This window comes from Sus scrofa, chromosome X (assembly GCF_054392235.1).
Source record: "Sus scrofa isolate SSC_HxYL_T2T_F1_AM1 chromosome X, Sscrofa_HxYL_maternal_Yorkshire_Landrace_v2.0, whole genome shotgun sequence".
NCBI classification, from domain to species: Eukaryota; Metazoa; Chordata; class Mammalia; order Artiodactyla; family Suidae; genus Sus; species Sus scrofa.
Window position 1 is genome coordinate 14,191,998 of NC_139401.1, and position 19,038 is coordinate 14,211,035.

The window sequence follows — 19,038 nt, forward strand, 5'->3', positions numbered from 1 at the left end:
CTCCACCCACTCGATGCCAGTAGCATCCTCTCGAACTGTGGGGATGGGGAGGCACCAGTGCCCGGTGGAGGACCGGGCAGTTGGCAGGGTGTGGTCTTCGAGGGCCGAAGAACTTGTCTCAGTCTCACTCAGGACAGCCCCCCACCCCAAGAAGGCTTTTCCTCCCTTCCAAGAGGACGAACCCACTTCTTAGGAGGGAAAGTCACGCTCTCTCCACCACAGTATATTTGAAAGCCCCCTGGGAGATTTCTCTTCTAAAATCCTTATGCCCTGACCACCCACCCGAGACCACTTAAACCAGAATCTCTGGGGGCGGGGCTTGGGCATGAGTAGTTTTAAAAGCTCTCCAGATGACGTGGCCGAGGTCCAGAACCCCGGAACCCTTGACCTACCACTTGCTACGCAAGTGTGGCCGTCCATTGATTAGTGGTGTTGGAAGGTCATGAGACATGCAGAGTCTCAGGCCCTACCGCAGCCCCACGGAACCTGAATCTGCATTTTCACTGGATGTCCCCCCATCCCTCCCCTCCCCGCCCCCGGTGATCCAAACACACATTCGAGTTTGAGAAACGCTGCTCTGGACCTCTAGCAAATAATACCTTGGCTTGTGAGTAGTCATGCTCATCTTCTATCCCCCCAGCTGCACAGAGCAATTCAGAGGAAAACCAACCAACCAAAACCCCCCCCAATCCTTGCAGATGGGAATTCTGAAAGAGTAGCTTCCCCATTTCTCTCCTCCGAGCCCAAGAGGCCACACTTTGGGGGGTGGGAGCGCCAAGGAAGAAATGTGGCATGCCTGCCACTGTGGACATGTGTCTGGGCTCTGCCCTCCCCCAAAGGGGGCTGGACCCACTGCTATGCGCCCCGTGGGTGCTGAAGAAACATCTGCTGGCTGGCTAACCAGGCCAGATGTGAGAACAAAGCGTGTTTTCTCCCAGAGCTGGGGGAACCTGACCCACCTCAGGGTTTAGGGCCAGCAGTCCCAAGTCGGCTAGCTCTCGGCTTGGGAAAGCAAGGGAGGCTGGAGGCCCAGAGGCGAGGGTGGGCTGGAACAGCAAGGGGCAAAGCGAGAGGCTGTGGAGGGCACAGAATGCATTACTGTACTCGGGGCATGAAATAAACAGAGGAAAAGGATGCCAATCACCGCATAATGAATGCGCTTCTGGCTGCCAAAGTAGGAGCCCCAGAACAATGAACAATCCGAGCAGCTTCTGTTTCCACAATGCAGCCTTGTGAATGTCCACGGGCAGAAAATTCTGCCTACCATGCACTGGGCATTTTTCTTTCTGGGCTGTGCTCTAGATCTAGGCGGCGGATTGTGTACCGAAGAAAACGTTTCATTCCAGGGCGAGGAAAATGAACATTTGAACCTCCTGTCCTGCACAGGCCTCGGGGAGGACGGGACTTCTTTTTCTGGAAAGCGTTTGCTGAAGCTAAAGCAAGTGCTCAAAACGGCAGTGGCGGTGTGGGGTGCTGAGCGGTGACATGCCGAAAGGGCTTCGAGAATCTCCTTGCCCATTAAACCGCATCGTGGGCACAGCTTGGCCGTCATCCCCCTGCCCTTGGGTCTGCTATTTGTCAACTTGGTTGACCAGCTGTCAGGACCCTCCGTCAGTAAGTTCTATGCAGGTACTAGAGCAGATCATGATAACACAAGCCATGCCATCCATTTCTGTGGATGATTAGCCAAGGGCATTACAGTCTAGGGGACAAAGCCATTCCTCATTACTTCTATGAGCGCAAAAGGATCCACCAACTTCTCTGGTGACGGAGAAGAGAGTTCCAGGAATGGTCTTCTACAAAGAGGAAACATGTTGAGTCTTTTAAGCATAGACTCAACCAACCAGGGATTGTGTTCATGACCATTTGTCCATTGCAAACCCGGGTTTATTAAGTGTCTCACCTGGTATCCGGCTTGATGCCAAATATAACGAGTAACCATCCCTGCCCTGGAAGCCTGTACAGGCTCATGAGGGAAACAGACATGCAAACGAATAATAGTAATACCATGTGATCCAATGGGTAAAAGAGGCATATCCTGCCACAAAGGAGAGGAAACAACAGAACTAAAAGTAGAGGGGGGAAGGAAAGGGTTCTGAGAGGAACGCTGAAACCAGAGTGGGGGGTTAATTAGACAGACAAGGCCAGGAAGGGAGCAGGAACGGACTATGCGAAGCCGGGGCATTAGGAAAGATTGTGGCAAGTTTGGGGAGATAACAAATGAGCTAGCAGTAAAAAATATATATGGGAATATGTTAGGAAGTGGGACCAGAAATAGAGACATATGCCAACAAAGATGTGTCCAAAATATATCTCTAGCCCTTCTATCAATGATCAAATCCATTTCTGAGATCTTTAACACAATTTCCAGGGTGGCCAGGGGAATGACACAATCTCCCGCAGCACTAGAATTCAAGACAGAACACCGTAGGCTCCATAGGAGGAAACCAAAAAGCCTTTCGGGTTCCGAGTAAGGCGGAGGGCAAGTTGCAGAGCTCACTTCTCCCTTCAGTGGCCAGAATTTCTAGTCCGGGGTGGTTTCTCACTGGGGTCCTATTACCTCCCGTGTCTAAACTCCTGACAGACACTGGGGGGCAGAGTGGGCTTGCTTGTGAATGGTTTAAAAGTAGAGGCTCCATCTTATGAGTCACTCTTTGTAAATGAGGAGGTCTGGGCACAATTTTTGCAGGGGAGCTAAGTACAGCTGAGGCATGGGGAGCAATCTGGTGTAACTGGAGGGTTTTGCTTGCAGGACAGAAGGACTCAACAATCATGCCTTCCTGTAGTCCTGTTCCAAGTAGGCATTTAGCTGATTTAGTCCCGGGGGTCGACCAGATATCCACAAGCAGTTTTAACTATTGTGACTTCACTTGGAAAATCATCTCACAAAACTTCCAACAAGCATAGTCGGGACCATTTTAGTCATGGGTCAGCAAACTCTTTCGGGGCAAGAGCCACAGAGTAAGTATCTTAGGCTTTGTGGGCCACATGGAATTTGCCACCACGACTCAACTTTCTCATTGTAGCACAAAAATAGCCACGGATGATAGGAAAATGAAAGGACGTGGCCGTGTGGCAATAAAACTGTGGACACAAATTTGGAGTTCATTTCATTTGCACATATTGTAAAATACTATTCTTTTGGTTTTGCTTCCAACCATTAAAAAATATAAAAGTCCTTCTTAACTTCTCCATTCTTCAAACCCCAGGGGACCATTTTATGACCAGGGTTCATCCCCAAATTACATCCCTGAGTCGGCAGTTGTGTTTATCAGGAATGCTGTCAAGTTAAAGATTTTTACTGTAAATGAAGCATTTCTTAAACACGGGTCTCAAGGATCCTCCAGATCTCAGGTCTCAGAATTCCGCCTTAAAGGCATATCATTACCGGAGTTTTTCAAAGGACCAGATAGATTTTCCTTCTCGCTGAAACTGAGTTACCGACTAGAGGGTGACAGCATGGTGGCCTCACTGAATCTACCACAGGACAATGTGCTTCTTGTCAAACACCGGCTTCTGCCTTCTCTCTGACCAACGCATTACTGGAACTGATAACAATTTATAGAATGTGCTAGCCTAAATGACACTTCTTTTCCCTGCTCTGTATCTGAGATCCAGTACTAACGACTAGCAATGGTCACATTTACCTGAATGGCCACAGAGGCCAGCAGAGCAAGAAGCAAATCAGGGATCCCCAAGTGCTATGTCCTGGATTACTGGTTCCCAAGGGACAGAGGTTGTGGGTTCTTTTGTTTGGGGATTTTTTGGCTACATCCGCGGGATGCAGACGTTCCTAGACCAGGGATCAAACTCGGGCTGCAGCAGGGACAACAAACGCTGAATACTAACCACTAGACCACCGTGGAACTCCAAAAGTAAAGGGTTTTTTAAAATTTTTTTAAATTATAATGTACCATGTTGTGCCAATTTCTGCTGTGCAGCAAAGAAGCCAAAGGTTTTCAATACTCCACAAAGAAGGGCTCCTATCTCAGAGGCCAAGTACCAGCTGGTGTCTTTCCCTGGGAACTGAAGGTCCCTGCATCCGTGAAGGGAAGCTTTCCAGAGAGCTGGTTCATTTCACCAGTGGAAGTAACGGAGTGCCGCCCACGATCTCCTTTGTCCTTAGGATGCTGCACAAGAGGGGAGAGTGGACCACTGATGCAAGTCTGGCCCCTTTTCTCTGGTCTCCCCACACCCTCAGAGACCTTGTGGGGAGAACCTGCTGGCACTGGGCCTGGATCCTCCCCAGGGTCCAGCAAAGCTGGTTCCGAGACCACAACTCCCTGTTGCTTAGGGAAGGGTTCTCTGTCCAGGACACCTTGGGGACCACTCACTGTTTCCTCAGTGCAGAGGGGAGAGAAAAAGCAAAGCCTGGCCACTCTGATTCCCTCCAGATCACCCGAAAACGTCACAGCCCACCAGGCCTTTAAGCAAGTCCAAGATCAAATGAATGTGCACCGCAGCCCCCCTAAGGATGACACGGAGCTTTTTCTTTCGCATCCATATCCCCACTCTTGTATCAAAAGACTTGGAAGAAGCTATGCTTTGTTACACTAGTAAATCTAGACAAAATGCTGTGACAACTGGCTAACCCGATGAGCTAGACAGTCAAAGTTTATCACACGCTTGCCAGCCCAATTTGATCCCTATGTGTGAGTTTATATAAGGCAGCTCTTGTCATCCTCTCCTCTTACGGTTCGAGATTAACCTTCCTGTTTGGCGCACTCATTCTAAAATAGGTGAACCATATGCCGAGCGGTTTTTCCTCTTTTGGGTAACTTTTCGCTGCAAACTCAATCACAGCTTCATACATTTCTTCGCCACCAATTATTCATGTTGAGCAAAAATTCCCACCACCACATGAGAAGAAATAATACAGCAGATCAAAGAGTCGGTTAGAAACGCAATGTTGGGTTCCCTACTGGATGGGACTTCGCTGCAGAACCACTGTCCATTTTCTCTCTTGCACGTGCGACCAAAGGGTCTGCTGCTTTCAACCTATGTTAAGGAGATGACGTATACCTTTGCCAAAATGTGGAAGGTGACATAAACAGAGCGCCACACCAGGCCTCCCAAACACCGCACCCCGCCCTGTCTCTTGTCTCCTCTGACAACTGCTCAGCCCCGAGGAGTCACAGATGACAGTAAGAAGTGAAATGTTTTCCCTGAAATGTTACAACATCATCTTGGTGAGAAAAAGAGCTTTCTCTTACTTGCCATGCACATGTTTTCTTTGGGGGGATGTTCTCGTAAGGGGAGGGATCTTAATCTGAGAGTGTCTACTGGGGCATCCTGGCTGATGTCCTGCCTTCATTATAGCTTCTAAATATACCCACATAATCGCCACAGCCCCGGGGTCACTAAGCTCCTCTGCGTCCCCCTGCTATGATCCAGCCCCAGAGAAGGGCACTGACCGTGGCCACGATTAACCTGAAAATCTAATTTCCACTGAACGTAATGATAATCTGGTGCTCCCCTGCCCCCCGCTTTGAGTTGTTTTAAGATTTCTCAACTTGTATTGAAACATGCTGCTTTCATTCCCCTAGAGGGAAATAATATTCCTTTGGCAAAATTCTTAGGTCAAGCTCATGTGTATTTTGGAATGGACCAAAAGCTGGGAGGAAAAAAAAAAAACAACAGATATCATCTGGAGGGAAACATCATGGCCAATTAGGGGCCAACCTTCCTGGCAAGTGACTAGCATGGAAGGGGATTTTCCAGACTGTACACGGAGGACTGTTAGTACCATGAGGGGTTGCAAAGTAGTCTATAATGAAGGATCTTTGGAAAAGGACAGAATTTGTAACTCCATCATGGGAACTGGGAACAGATTTGAGCAGACTAGCAGAAAAGCAACCCTTTTTTAAAATCCCAGTGTTCCTTGGGGAGTTCCCATTTGGTCTAGTGGTTAGGATTCAGCACTTTCACCACTGTGGCCCGGGTTCAGGTTCCATCCCTGGTCTGGGAACTGAAATCCCCCATCAAGCCGGTGCACACTGTGGCCACAAAAACCCTCAGTGTTTCAGACATTTCTATGACCTCAAAATCCCCACCTCCCACCCCAAAGAATATCTGCCAGTATCTTCAAATACTGGCGCCTAGATGATGGGCTAACAACGCTGGGATACAATGAGGGTTTAAAAAATATATATTTATGAACAATTTAAAAATATATATAGCTAGAAGATAACTAGTTCATCCTTTTAAGTATTAGAAATGAGACCTCTGTATGGCTGCAAAACAACAGAGCAAACCACCGTGACTCACCTGTTACCAAGCTTCTGGTGCCACCCCCATGTGGAAGGCGTTGCTGGTATGAAACCACATCCCATACAGAAAGAAAAAAAAAACACAAGAGAAACAGCTAATTGGAAGACACAGATGATACCTAGATATTACTCCTCATGCTTATCAAAGCTTTTTTTTTTAAAAAAAAAAGAATTTAAGTACTTCACTAAATAATAGACTGTTCCTCATAAAATCACCAATTTTGTAGGAAAGAAATGGTCACATGTGGGCAATTTTATGGGGTTCACTCTAACCACAGGAATTACATTCAAATAGGTAGAAGATAGGGTTGTCCAGTGTTTTTAAAATTAGACATGAAAAATTGTGATGATTCAGCTAATTGATCTGATTCTACCAGTGGGAACCAAAAATAAGGAACATTTATTGCAGATGATGAAGTCAACTGTTTGGCAGACGTGTTTTTATTGGTAGGAAAAGTCTGGATTTTGTCTTAAGTATATATAACACACGGGCCCAATGTTTCTTGACCAACAGCTGAGCTTAGTCTATAAAATTCCATTGGTCTTAAGATTTGCTAAAATTCAGTATTTTAGATGCTCCTCTCCTTTGGGGTCAACAAGTTTAAAGATCATCTTAAATAACCCAACAAATCTTTTCTCCCTTCTGTGAATGGATCAGCACAAGTCAGTTGACGCTGGTTGACTACCATGTTATCTTCCAAGCAAGACTGTACTTAGAACTAAGTTTACACACCTCTCTCGGGAGCAAACTGCCTAATATTAAAATTCTTTGAACCCAATCAGAAAATTACATGTAACAGAAAAGAACTTTCAAACAAGCCATCCTCAGATGAGCTACTTTCATCTCTGGCTGCTGTTGCTTTAAATGACTCAAATACACACAGATTATATTAAGACACTGAAAAATCCAGATGCTCCCACCACGTACATCTCATAAAACAAGACTGGTTGGTGAGCGGGCACACCTAAACCTATGCATCAAATCTCCATTTGGTACTCACTTGGGGGCGGAGTCTTCCACAATGGATTATTTCTATTGTTACAAAAAACCTTCAATCTGTGGGTCATAATATTGCACCACTTTCCTACCCAGCTGCAAGTCATATGCAAGAATCCAAAGGAATGTCCCAAGTTTGTTCCAAAAATGTCCAGATGGGCTCACTCGCATACCACTCCAATAAACCCTGCCAGCCAAGCCTGCGTAGCCTCATCAGTCCACCACGTTTACACGCCACGGAGGTGCAGGCAAGCTCACCCGTCCTCCAGCCCACAGCTCAGATGACTCAGCCTGCAGATCTTGCGATGACTAAAGTGTGTTCCTTTTCATCAACTTAACTGCATTTCTTTTATCTTACCAGGTTCATTTCCCTCCCCACTGAAATCGTTCAGTGATGTCTACTCTTGTCAATAGCAGAACGTGGCCCCTACAAACTAGTCAGTGCTACCAAAGTGGGTTAACGTCACTCTCATCAAGGAGCAGAAGGGCTACTTGTATGACTGGGGATTACTTCTATTGTTACAAAAAACCTTCAATCTGTGGGTCATAATACTGCCTTTAGGCAAGAGTTTCCAATTTTGGCATTAACGACAGCCAGGGCCAGTCATTCTTTGTGAAGGAAGCTGTCCTGTGCACTGTAGGATGTTGAGCAGCATCTCTGTCCTCTACCCACTAGATGCCAGCAAAGTCTCCTAGATGTGCAACCAAAAGTATCTGTGGGCATTGCCAAACACCCCTGGTGGGCAAATTGCCTGGGGTTGAGAAGCACTGCTTCAGACTTTCTAAAATTCTTTTTTGAAAAAATGATTATTTTTTCCATTATAGCTGGTTTACAATGTTCTGTCAATTTTCTACTGTACAGCATGGTGACCCAGTCACACACAAACACACACACATATATATACACACATTCTTTTTCTCAAATCATCCTCCATCATAAGTGACTAGACATAGTTACCATCACTATGCAGCAGGATCTCATTGTTTATCCACTTCAAAGGCAACACTTTGCATCTATGAACCCCAGATTCCCAGTCCATCCCACTCCCTCCCCCTCGGCAACCCCAAGTCTGTTCTCCAAGTCCATGAGTTTCTTTTCTGTGGAAAGGTTCATTTGTGCCATATGTTAGATTCCAGATATAAGTCATATCATATGGTATTTGTCTTTCTCTTTCTGATTTAATTCACTTAGTATGAGAGTTTCTAGTTCAATCCATGTTGCTGCAAATGGCATTATTTTGTCATTTTTAATGGTTGAGTGGTATTCCATTTTGTATATATACCACATCTTCCTAATCTATTCATCTGTTAATGGACATTTAGGTTGTTTCCATGTCTTGGCTATTGTGAATAGTGCTGCAATGAACATATGGGTGTATGTGTATTTTTCAAGCAAAGTTTTGTCTGGATAGATGCCCAAGAGTGGGATTGCAGAGTCATATGGTACTTCTCTATTTAGTTTTCTAAGGAACTTCCATACTGTTTTCCATAGTGGTTGTACCAATCACACTTTCTGGAATTCTAAGAGTTTGAGGATCCCTAATAACTGCCTTCATGTTGTCCTAGGATTCTGTGGCTGAAAGTGGCATCCCTGGACCAGTGGCATCAGAAGCACCCGGGAGCTTCTTAGAAATACAGACCCACAGGCCCTAACCCACACCTGTTGAATCAGAAGCTGCAGGTGAACAAGAACCCTAGGTGATTCTGATGTACATTACAGTCTAAGAAGCCCTACTCTGCAATACCCTAGGTTAGAATCTATCATTGGGCATCTTATAAAAAAGATGATTAACTAAAGGTGCTAAATATTGGCTGACAAACTAGAATCATTTATTACTCAACAGATGATTTCTTCCTATTTGTTCTTGGCTGGATACATTTTATTTCTTTCTCATAGAGGGACACTCACTTATACAGAGAGGGGTGGGAATCAGGCACTCACTCTCATGCCCCACTTTCTCATAGGGATCAGCCTGTGTCAGCTGCAGAATCCCAGGCAACATGAAAGCAGTTATAAAGGGTCTGAGAAGGCTGTAATTTTTTTTAAATTACTGAATGAATTTTATTATATAGTTGTACAACGATTATCACAACCCAATTTTTTAGCACTTCCATCCCAAACCCCCAGTGCATCCCCCCACCTCCCAACCTGTCTCATTTGGATACCATAAGTTTTCCAAAGTCTGTGAGTAAATATCTATTTTGCAAAGAAATTCATTGTGTTCTATTTTTAGATTCCACGTGTAAGTGACAGAATATGATGTTGGTGTTTCACTGTCTAATTTCACTTAGCCCGATAATTTCTAGGTCCATCCATGTTGCTGCAAGTGCCATTATTTCTTTCCTTTTAATGGCTGAGTAATATTCCATTGTGTACATGTACTGCATCTTCTTTATCCATTCGTCTGTCAATGGACATTTAGGTTGTTTCCATGTCTTCAATATTCTATGTAGTGCTGCAACGAATATTGGAGTGCATGTATCTTTTTGATTCATAATTATCTCTGGATAGATGTCCAGGAGTGGAATTGCTTACTAAAATGGTAATTCTATTTTTAGTTTTCTAAGGAATCTCCATACTGTTTTCCACAGTAGTTGCACCAATTTACATTCCCACAAACATTGTTATAGTGTTCCCTTTTCTCCACACCCTCTCCAGCATTTATGTTTTGTAGACGTTTTGATAATGGCCATTTTAGCTGGTGTAAGGATGTACCACATTGTGGTTTTGATTTGCATTTCTCTAATAATGAATTATGTTGAACATCTTTTCACTTGGTTTTTGGCCATCTGTATGTCTTCTTTGGAGAATTGTCTGTTTAGATCTTCTGCCCATTTTTTGATGGAGTTGTTTGTTTTTTTGGTATTGAGTGACAGGAGGTGTTCATGAATTTTGGAGATTAATCCCTTGTCAGTCACTTCATTTGCAAGTATTTTCTCCCATTCTGTGGGTTGTCCTTTCATTTTGTTTAGGGTTTCCTTTGCTGTGCAGAAACTTTTAAGTTTGATTAAGTCCCATTTATTTATCTTTGTTCTTATTGTCATTACTCTAGGAGGTGGATCTGAGAAGGTATTTCTTTGGTTTATGTTGGAGAGCGTTTGGCCTATGTTTTCCTCTAAGAGTTTTATAGTATCCAGTATTATATTTAGGACTTCCCGTGTGGCTCACAACATAATTTTTTTTTCTTTTTTTTTTTTTTCGCTTTTTAGGGCCACACTCGAATCATATGGAGGTTCCCAGGCTAGGGGTTGAATCAGGGCTACAGCTGCCGGCCTACACCACAGCTCACAGCAATGTGGGACCTACATCTGCAACCTACACCACAGCTCATGGCAACGCCAATTCCTTAACCCACTGAGCGGGGCCAGGGATCGAACCCATAACCTCATGGTTCCTAGTCAGATTCGTTTCTGCTGTGTCACAATGGGAACTCCATCCAGCTGTACTTCATATGAAGACAGGCGACTCAGTCCCAACAACAGTCCTCAACCACCTTCAATTCCAGGATCCCATTCTTAAGTGGTCTGACACTAATTTTAAAAACAGATTTATTTAAGCTAACTGAAGATCAAGGATATGCATTTTCAACCAGGGCAATATCACCCCCAGTAAAATGGAAATGGGTTCTTGAGGGGCAAAATAAAACCTTACTCTTATTACATAGAAAGCAGAAATACACACCATACATAAACATATTACACAGTGTGTCTGTGGTATTCACCTCTCATAGGGAGGAAATTAGGGAAAAAAAAAAGTCTAAACATTCTTTTTGGAAGAAAAAAGTTTTAAAGGTAGTGAAGAGGTTGAGATACACTGATTTTAAAAAGTGATCTCTTGGATAAACAAGATCCCACTGTATAGCACAGAGAAAACTATATTCAATGTCCTATGGTCAATCATAATGAAAAAGTTTTGTTTTTTAAAAAGAGTATAATACGTGTAACTGAATCACTTGGCTGTACAGCAGAAACTAACACAACATTGTAAATCAACTATACTTCGATTAAAAAAATAGGATAGGATAAATGGAGTTCCTGCTATGATGCAGCATGTTAAGGATCTGGTTTTTGCCACAGCTGCACGTAGGTCAGAGCTGTGGCTCAAATTCCACTGTGGCCCTGGGGACTCCCATTTCTGTTGGTGTGGTGAAAAAAGAAAAAAGTAGAATCAATACCATGGTAAAGGGACAAAGAAAAATTCATGAAAGACAAAAATTGGGTGTTCCCATTGTGGTTCAGTGGATTAAGAACCTGACTGACTAGTATTCATGAGGCTGCAGGTTCGATCTCTGACCTTCCTCAGGATTAAGGATCCAGTGTTGCCATGAGCTGCGGTGTAGGCTGCAGATGCAGCTTGCATCCCGGGTTACTGCGGCTGTGGTGCAGGCCGGCACCTGCAGCTGTGACTCAGCCCCTAGCCTGCCACAGCCACCGCAACACCAGATACAAGCCACATCTGCAACCTATGCACAGCTTGCAGCAACACCCGATCCTCAACCCAAAGGGCAAGGCCAGAGATTGAACCCGCATCCTCACCGACACTGTGTCGGGTTCTTAACCCACTGAGCCACAACAGGAACGCTTCTTTTCCTTTTAAACATTCTCTCCAGTTTTAAGATTCTTAAATTTATTTTTTCTTTTATCATTTTTTTTTTTTTTGTCTTTTTGCTATTTCTTGGGCCACTCCCGCGGCATATGGAGGTTCCTAGGCTAGGGGTCGAATCGGAGCTGTACCCACCGGCCGACACCAGAGCCACAGCAACGTGGGATCTGAGCCATGTACCCACTGAGCAAGGGCAGGGATCGAACCCGCAACCTCATGGTTCCCAGTCGGATTCGTTAACCACTGCGCCACGATGGGAACTCCTCTTAAATTTATTTTTTTCACTGAAGTATAGTTATTTACAATGCTTTGTTGGTTTCAGGAGTACAGCAAAGTGATTAGATTACATTTTTCTCTTTTTTTTCGATTATTTTCCACTTTGGTTACTACAAGATACTGAATATCATTCCCTGTGCTATACAGTAAATCCCTGTTGTTTATCAATTTTATGTCAGATTTTTAAGTGTCATTAATTTGGGGTTTTTCGGCAAATCCATCTACTCCCTGTTTGGATTCTGAGAGAAAATCATAAATAGAACTTTAGTATATCCTGCCATAGAGTACTTCTCACCCCCCAAGTAAGGTATTGAACGGGGTGAAGTCAGATAGAAGGATGAGGGCTGTAACACCACATAGACAGTCCTAAAATCATCCTTCTTTTCCAAAATGAACCGTAAAAAACACAGACAGTTCTTATGAGAAAAAAAAAATGGAGTGAGGGACATGATACTCAAAATCTTCATCGGTGCCATATATAAGAAAAAAGAGAAACCTAATGAAAATCGTAATGCCATTTTACACAGGGTAAGCGATTAAGTTATTTCTCTAAATATAAATATTTCACTTTACCTTGAATAAAGACCCGGAGGGTGCTTGTGGGGTGGGTGGTAGAGGGGCTGGAGCTTATGAGTTACTGTGAAGATGGGGAAGGGGGGCTACCTGAAGTCAGAGGGAAGGTTGCAACCCCAAGTGGGGGGAACGTGGGAGCAAAAAGATGCAGAAGCTATGAGCGCAGGCGTGTTCCAATTCTGCCCAATTCAGTTGCGTCTAGTTTTCTCCTTTCACCGAATACTTCATCGAGAGAAAATGCAACATAAGCAAATGTGAAATTCCCATTACGCTTCCACAGTGTCCTACTCCATGAATCTCAGTGGACCACATTCATGCTTTCAAAACAGGGCTGGAGTGGAATGGACTGGATTCCCCAGACTGCTTCGTTTCTTCATCCTGGATGTTCTATAAAAAGAACGGCTCCTTTTTCTGAAGGATGTTTTTGTTCAGAATCAGATCCATCAGCTACAGTCAGGCCTCCAGACACATCTAACCCATTTTCCCATAAGACAATGCCTCAAACTAATAGCATTTCACACCATTCCCAAGTTTCCAGAGTTCAAGAATTCACACATGTAACACACTGTGCTGAACATGGGAGGCAGCTATGGAGAGGGTTCCAGACTTACACAGAGTGGTTTATATGCAAACTCCTGTATGACTCGCAACATCCCTTTACCTTGCTGAGCCCCGTTCCTAAATCTCTGAACACAGGATGGCTCCGAGGATAAGGTGAGATAACCTATCACAAGATGACCTGGGCCAGTGCTTGGAAAACATCAGCTGAAGGTCAGTCTGGCCACAGACTGACTCATGACCCTGAAGGAAGTCTAACCTTTATCCTTCTATGAGTTAAGCAGTGCCCTATCAGAAACATGCTTTACTTTACTGCCTTGGCAGAAAATGGTCATTAAGGTGACTATAAAGATGCAGAGAAAATAGAAAATAAACATGTGAAACACAAAGGCAGTTTACAGACCCAAGAAGGACGTGGGGGAAGGCAGCCACCTCTACCAACTGAGAGACAATTTCATTTCCTCCCTCAGGTTTTTATTAGCTTTCGTCTCCTTGGTTTCTTGTCTTGCAGTCTGGAATGTGCCACTTCCTCGACTGAAAAAGAAGAAGATTCAGTCTCCTGAGTCTACAAAAATTACTCTTGCTCAACCCATTCTTCCTGTCATTGCATTTGAAGGAACTTCAGGGTCATGTGGTTTCACTCCTCCACTAGACCTGCCAGAAACGAAGAGCCCTTGTTCCCTAAGTCCAGCCAGCCAGACAAGGTCATGGTGCCAAACCCCAAGATTTTTGCATGCTTGTTGTGGGGACTCCATGTTCAAATACACTTTGGCAGACAATGTGCACTTGAACCTGAAGACGGACACAGTCCCCCAAGAATGGGGCCAGGAACTTGGTGAATTTTCTTTCCTGCTGCTCTCTGCTCAACCTGGTCCTGAAACTTAGACTCCATGGAGATTTCCCTACCAAGAAAAAGATACTCTGAAGGCCAAAATCGGCCTGCGGATTTTATTTCTCACTACAAATTAACGAACCTCCGATTTAAAGTTCTATATTCAAAAAAGAATTGCCGAATTCTAATTGCGAAGGTGGCAAAAGAAGGTTACGCTAGAAATATAAACTACTACCATCAAGCCTCATCATTTGTTGGGCTGAGTTCAGAATTCCTATATGATGGTCAGGCTCTTAGTGGTTGCAGAAAATTAGGTGATTGTGTAACAGGAGTCCAAGTGTGTGGTTTCCAGACTCAGTCCACTGTCAGTGAAGTACAGTCTCCTTTAATGCACATCCTTTACAGCAAAAACACAAATAGGATCCTCTTTACTAAGGTCTTCATTCCTATCTGCCAATGGGTGCCTTCAAAAACAAGTGGGAAATACACCAGGCCTAGATACAGGAATGTTTCCTCTCACTTAATTTGTTATTAAAGGTGATTCCATTAAAGTAGATTGGATTTATTTCAGCATTTATGTTGATTATCTCACTCAATCATCTCAGCCACTCTGAGCTAGAGACAGCATGCTTCCGCCACTGTGCTAATGAAAATGGCCTGCCCGTAAAGTGATTGCCCAACACTGTCTCATCTACTCCTCGGGGAGGGTATTACCCCATTTTCAACAAGCTTACTTAAGCACACAGAGGCTAACTGGCTTTCCCAAGATCATGAGATAGACAGAGGAAGTCACAGTGCTAACACTCAGGCCTCTGACCCTTGTCCAGAATGCCTTCTCCTCGGCCTCAACAGCTCCCACTAAACGAGCTGCCCAAAGGCCAGCAGAAAATCACTAAGAAAACCAGAATAAAGTCAGGCTTCTGTCTCCCACCATAGTCAGGGCTCATGATGCATACTCACAACCAAATGCCAATCCAATCACAGAGAAGCCTGTCTTTTTAAAATCCCAACAGACTTGACAATCCCAAGGACAGGGAACAGTGCCCTCTGAGCACATGAGCTGCAGTGACACAGGATGAACTGCAGGGGGCCCATGTGAGCCAATCCCATTGAGAAGGTATTAAGGATGGGGCTCCATCAAGATGGGAGGAGGAGCATGGATGGACCTAGAGAATGTCACACTGAGAAGTAAGCCAGACAGAGAAGGACAAACACCATATGATATCACTTATATGTGGAATCTAAAATATGGCACAAATGAATAAATAAAATATGATACAAATGAACTTATTTACAAAAGCAGAAACAGAATCACAGACATAGACAACAGACTTATGGTCACCAAAGGGGATGGGTGGTGGAGAGACAAATTAGGAATCTAGGATTAACACATACACACTACTATATATAAAAATAGATAAACAACATGGACGTACTACAGAGCACAGTGAAATATACTCAATATCTTGTAATAACTTATAATGGCAAAGAATCTGAACTAGATGTATATGTACAACCGAGTTACTCTGTTGTACACCTGAAATAACACAATGTAAATTAACTACACTTCGATTAAAAGAAATAAACATGAAAGTATGATCAAGTGAGGGCACTCCATTGGCTGTTAACCGGTGTGTCCGACCAGACGGGAATGTCAAGGTCAAAGCTTTCTATGTCATCATGTAATACGTAATTATACATGCATGTATAGTACGTATGTTCTTTCTTTATTAATGCTGCTTAGGGTATCATGTACAACTTCAAAGACGTGACAAGTGTTAACAACATTTGGAGATACCTGCAACAACTATAGAGATATGGATACAGGTAGACCTCAGAGATACTGCAGGTTCCACTCCAGACCACAGCAACAAAGCAAACGCTGCAATAAAGCAACACACACATTTTTTTCGGTTTCCTAGTACATATCAAAGTTACATTTACACCATACCAATCTATTAAGTATCCAATAGCATTATGCCACCAGAAATGCATAGACCTTAATTATAAAAAATGCTGTTGGAAAAATGGCGCCAATAGACCTGCTTGATACTGGGTGGCCACAAACCTTCCATTTGTAAAAACCGCAATACCTGTGCAGCGCAATTAAGCAGAGACAAAACAGGATGTGCCCATGTATCTGTGATTTCTATTCACGCAGCAAAGTCATGGGTCTACTGAAGCGTGGCCCACATTCATGTGAAAGCAAATGCTAAGTTTCTATTGGAGGTGAGTAAAAACAGGGGTGTATTTTTTTCGTATCCCATTTCCTCCTGAGTTCTCTTCCCACAGGCCCCTTGAAGGTGTGTGGACCCCTTTAGAAGCCCCGGCTCTAGACCAGGGGTCAGCAAGGCCAAATCGGACCTGCAGCTGGATCATACATACAGCTTTATTGGCACATGGCCACACCCATTCAACTGCGGACCAGCTAGTGCTGTTTTGGCCTACAAAGCACAGCTGGGTAGCTGTGACAGATAGTGACCGCCTGGCTCTGTACAGAAAAGAGTTGCTGAATCCTGAATTAGAATCAGTGAGCTGGGGCTTCTCTAAACCCCTGGGACATCAGGGCTTGGCCAGGCAAGCATCAGAGGCTACATCCATCCTCAAGGCCTCGGACTCTCAGATGTGCCTCTATTCCACAGTTTGTTCTAGTTCTTTGCCTTCTCTCTTAGACTAAGGCGCTGACATGGAATACTTCCCAATACTACAATAAAAACTGCCTTTGGGACTGGGCTCCCTGGTAAAATGCAGAACTCTCTTACAGTATGAAGAAATGCAATGAACACGTTGCACATGCATAACCTATCTATGCACAACATGGAAATGAGCAGCTCCAAGAAAGAATTTTCTGATCCAGCTAGCCATTCTGCCGCTTTCACGCTAACCCGCGTAAGGCTGAATTTCAGCCCGGCCATATATGCATCTTGCAGTAACAGGAGCATCCCTCGAAATGGAGCAGAGTTCTCCCAGGCTGCCTGCCCTCCCAATCTGCCCGGCTTCAGACCACGTGTACTTGTTATTCTGCTGTTACAAGCTTCCAAACCTCTATGGGATCTCAGATGTGAGAAGATGTGGCCTGAAACAATGGGATAGGACAAAACAAAACAAACCTCCGGAATTCATTCTCAAGCTGAGTATTAAACAACGGTTCAGAATTTTAAAATCAACGGCTGTGTTGATTCAAGAGTCCCTGGTCTCCTATCAGTTTCACTTATGCCTCCATCTACCAGCTTCCTAGACAAACTTCATTCTGCTTCTAACCAAATAAAGAAGAGCTAGAAACCTTTGCAACTTTAGAGCGATCAAATGTGATTGTAAAGCAAGGGCTTCCTCTTTTGATAATCGGAGCAGCTGCTGTGGCAAAATTGTTTTTCTTCACCCTCTTTCACTGGGGTTTCTCTCCAGCAGCTGCTTTTGTTTTTTGTTCATGTGCCTCCTCCCACATCCCCTCCCCTAACCAGTTACGAAGTTGGGGGCCGGGGTGGGGGGGGATGCTGAGATACAAAGCAGTGCTTGTTAAAATTTTGAGTAAATCTGGGCTAATAGCCAAATTTAATTCTAAAGACCCATTTTGGAGGCTCAGGACTAAAATGGAACCTAGTATAGGTCTGGCTGTTTCTAGGACACCATGTCCCTATTGGGGAGGCGGGGTGGGGGGGAGGCGAGAGATTAATCTGATTCTATTGGCCACCATGTTCGGAAGATTTGATACATAATAAAAATAAACCATTTCTCATAGAGCTAAGCTATGAAGAGCTTTTCAGTCTGAAATAACAATTTACAATGAGATGAAAATTTAAACTCAGTTGGCTCTACTGCACACCAGTCATGTAATTCTGCTCTTTTCCAAACTCACACCTAACTTGACCTTACCTTCTTAGAAATAGAGCAGTTCTAGTATTTTTTTTTTAAATCAGCCTCATGACCTTCACATTTTAGGATTAAGTCCGTTAGAAACATCTAGTACTTCCAACAACAGAGTAGCTGTTGACAAAGCAATTCATCACCCAAGTTCACAGACTCCCTTCGATGATCAGATTACCCCCCAAACTGATTCAAAAGAACAATTTTAATAAGCCAATCTCAGGATATCGTTCTTTTGTTAGCAAGTTATGTGGTAGTTATGGGGGAGGATGCTCTTTCGTGTTTTATAGCCCTTCCCAGAAAGACTCTGGAAGGATGGGCATAAAAAGCCAAGATCACTAACCTGAGAAGGATCTGAACGCACTTAAATTTGAGGGGAGACATATACAATAGAGTCTGTGTGCTTTTTCTGCTTCTCTGTCTCCTGCTAGAGTTCTACAACCCAATTGCAGATTAATTAGGCCATAAAGCTAACTGTTGATCCTTTCGTGCTCTGTCAACTCTTAAGAGGCCACAAGGGCCTGCCTGGAATATGATCGCAGATAGCAGCTGGCATTTATTGGGCACTTACCATGTCCAGACCTGGTTCCTGGCACACCCCTTCCATCTTCTCATTTCCTCTTCGAGACAAGCCAGAGGAGGTTTGACGCCAGTGGAGACTGCAGCTTGGAGAAGCTAAATTGCTTGCGGGTGAGGGGCAATCCCAGGATCCGGATATAAGTTTGTCTGACATTGACAATGACTCAACCGCTAAAAGACAGCTTCAAACTCAGGTTTATCTCACCTCCAAAATGGCTTTACCTTGATTTTGAAAGTTAGCAGAAAAACTTAGTTCAAAGAACACCTATTAACCTTTGTGTACTTCCTTTCTAGAGGAGACACTCCCAAGTCTTGATTTGTAGCATATTCACTCATATTTACTTTACACACACTTGTAACAGCTTGATTATCTGCTTTATCAACTGACCCTCATGGCAGAACTCTGAAAATGGTAAAAAAAAAAAAAAAAGGCATCACTGAGAGTACAAATGAGATTAAAAGGAGAAAAGTCTCAAACTTCACATCA

At 43.9% G+C, this 19,038-nt stretch overlaps 1 protein-coding gene and 1 long non-coding RNA gene across 3 annotated transcripts in view; both read right to left on the minus strand.

Annotated features, from left to right (window-relative positions):
• GPM6B (glycoprotein M6B) overlaps positions 1 to 19,038 on the minus strand; it is a 152,877-nt gene that overhangs the window by 107,307 nt on the left and 26,532 nt on the right. The window lies entirely within an intron of this gene.
• LOC146394480 (uncharacterized) lies at positions 13,680 to 18,954 on the minus strand. The gene is made up of 3 exons (XR_014835718.1): positions 18,544 to 18,954; positions 15,907 to 15,990; positions 13,680 to 13,810 (listed from the first exon to the last, which is right to left on the minus strand). It is a non-coding gene; the product is annotated as an uncharacterized LOC146394480 (long non-coding RNA).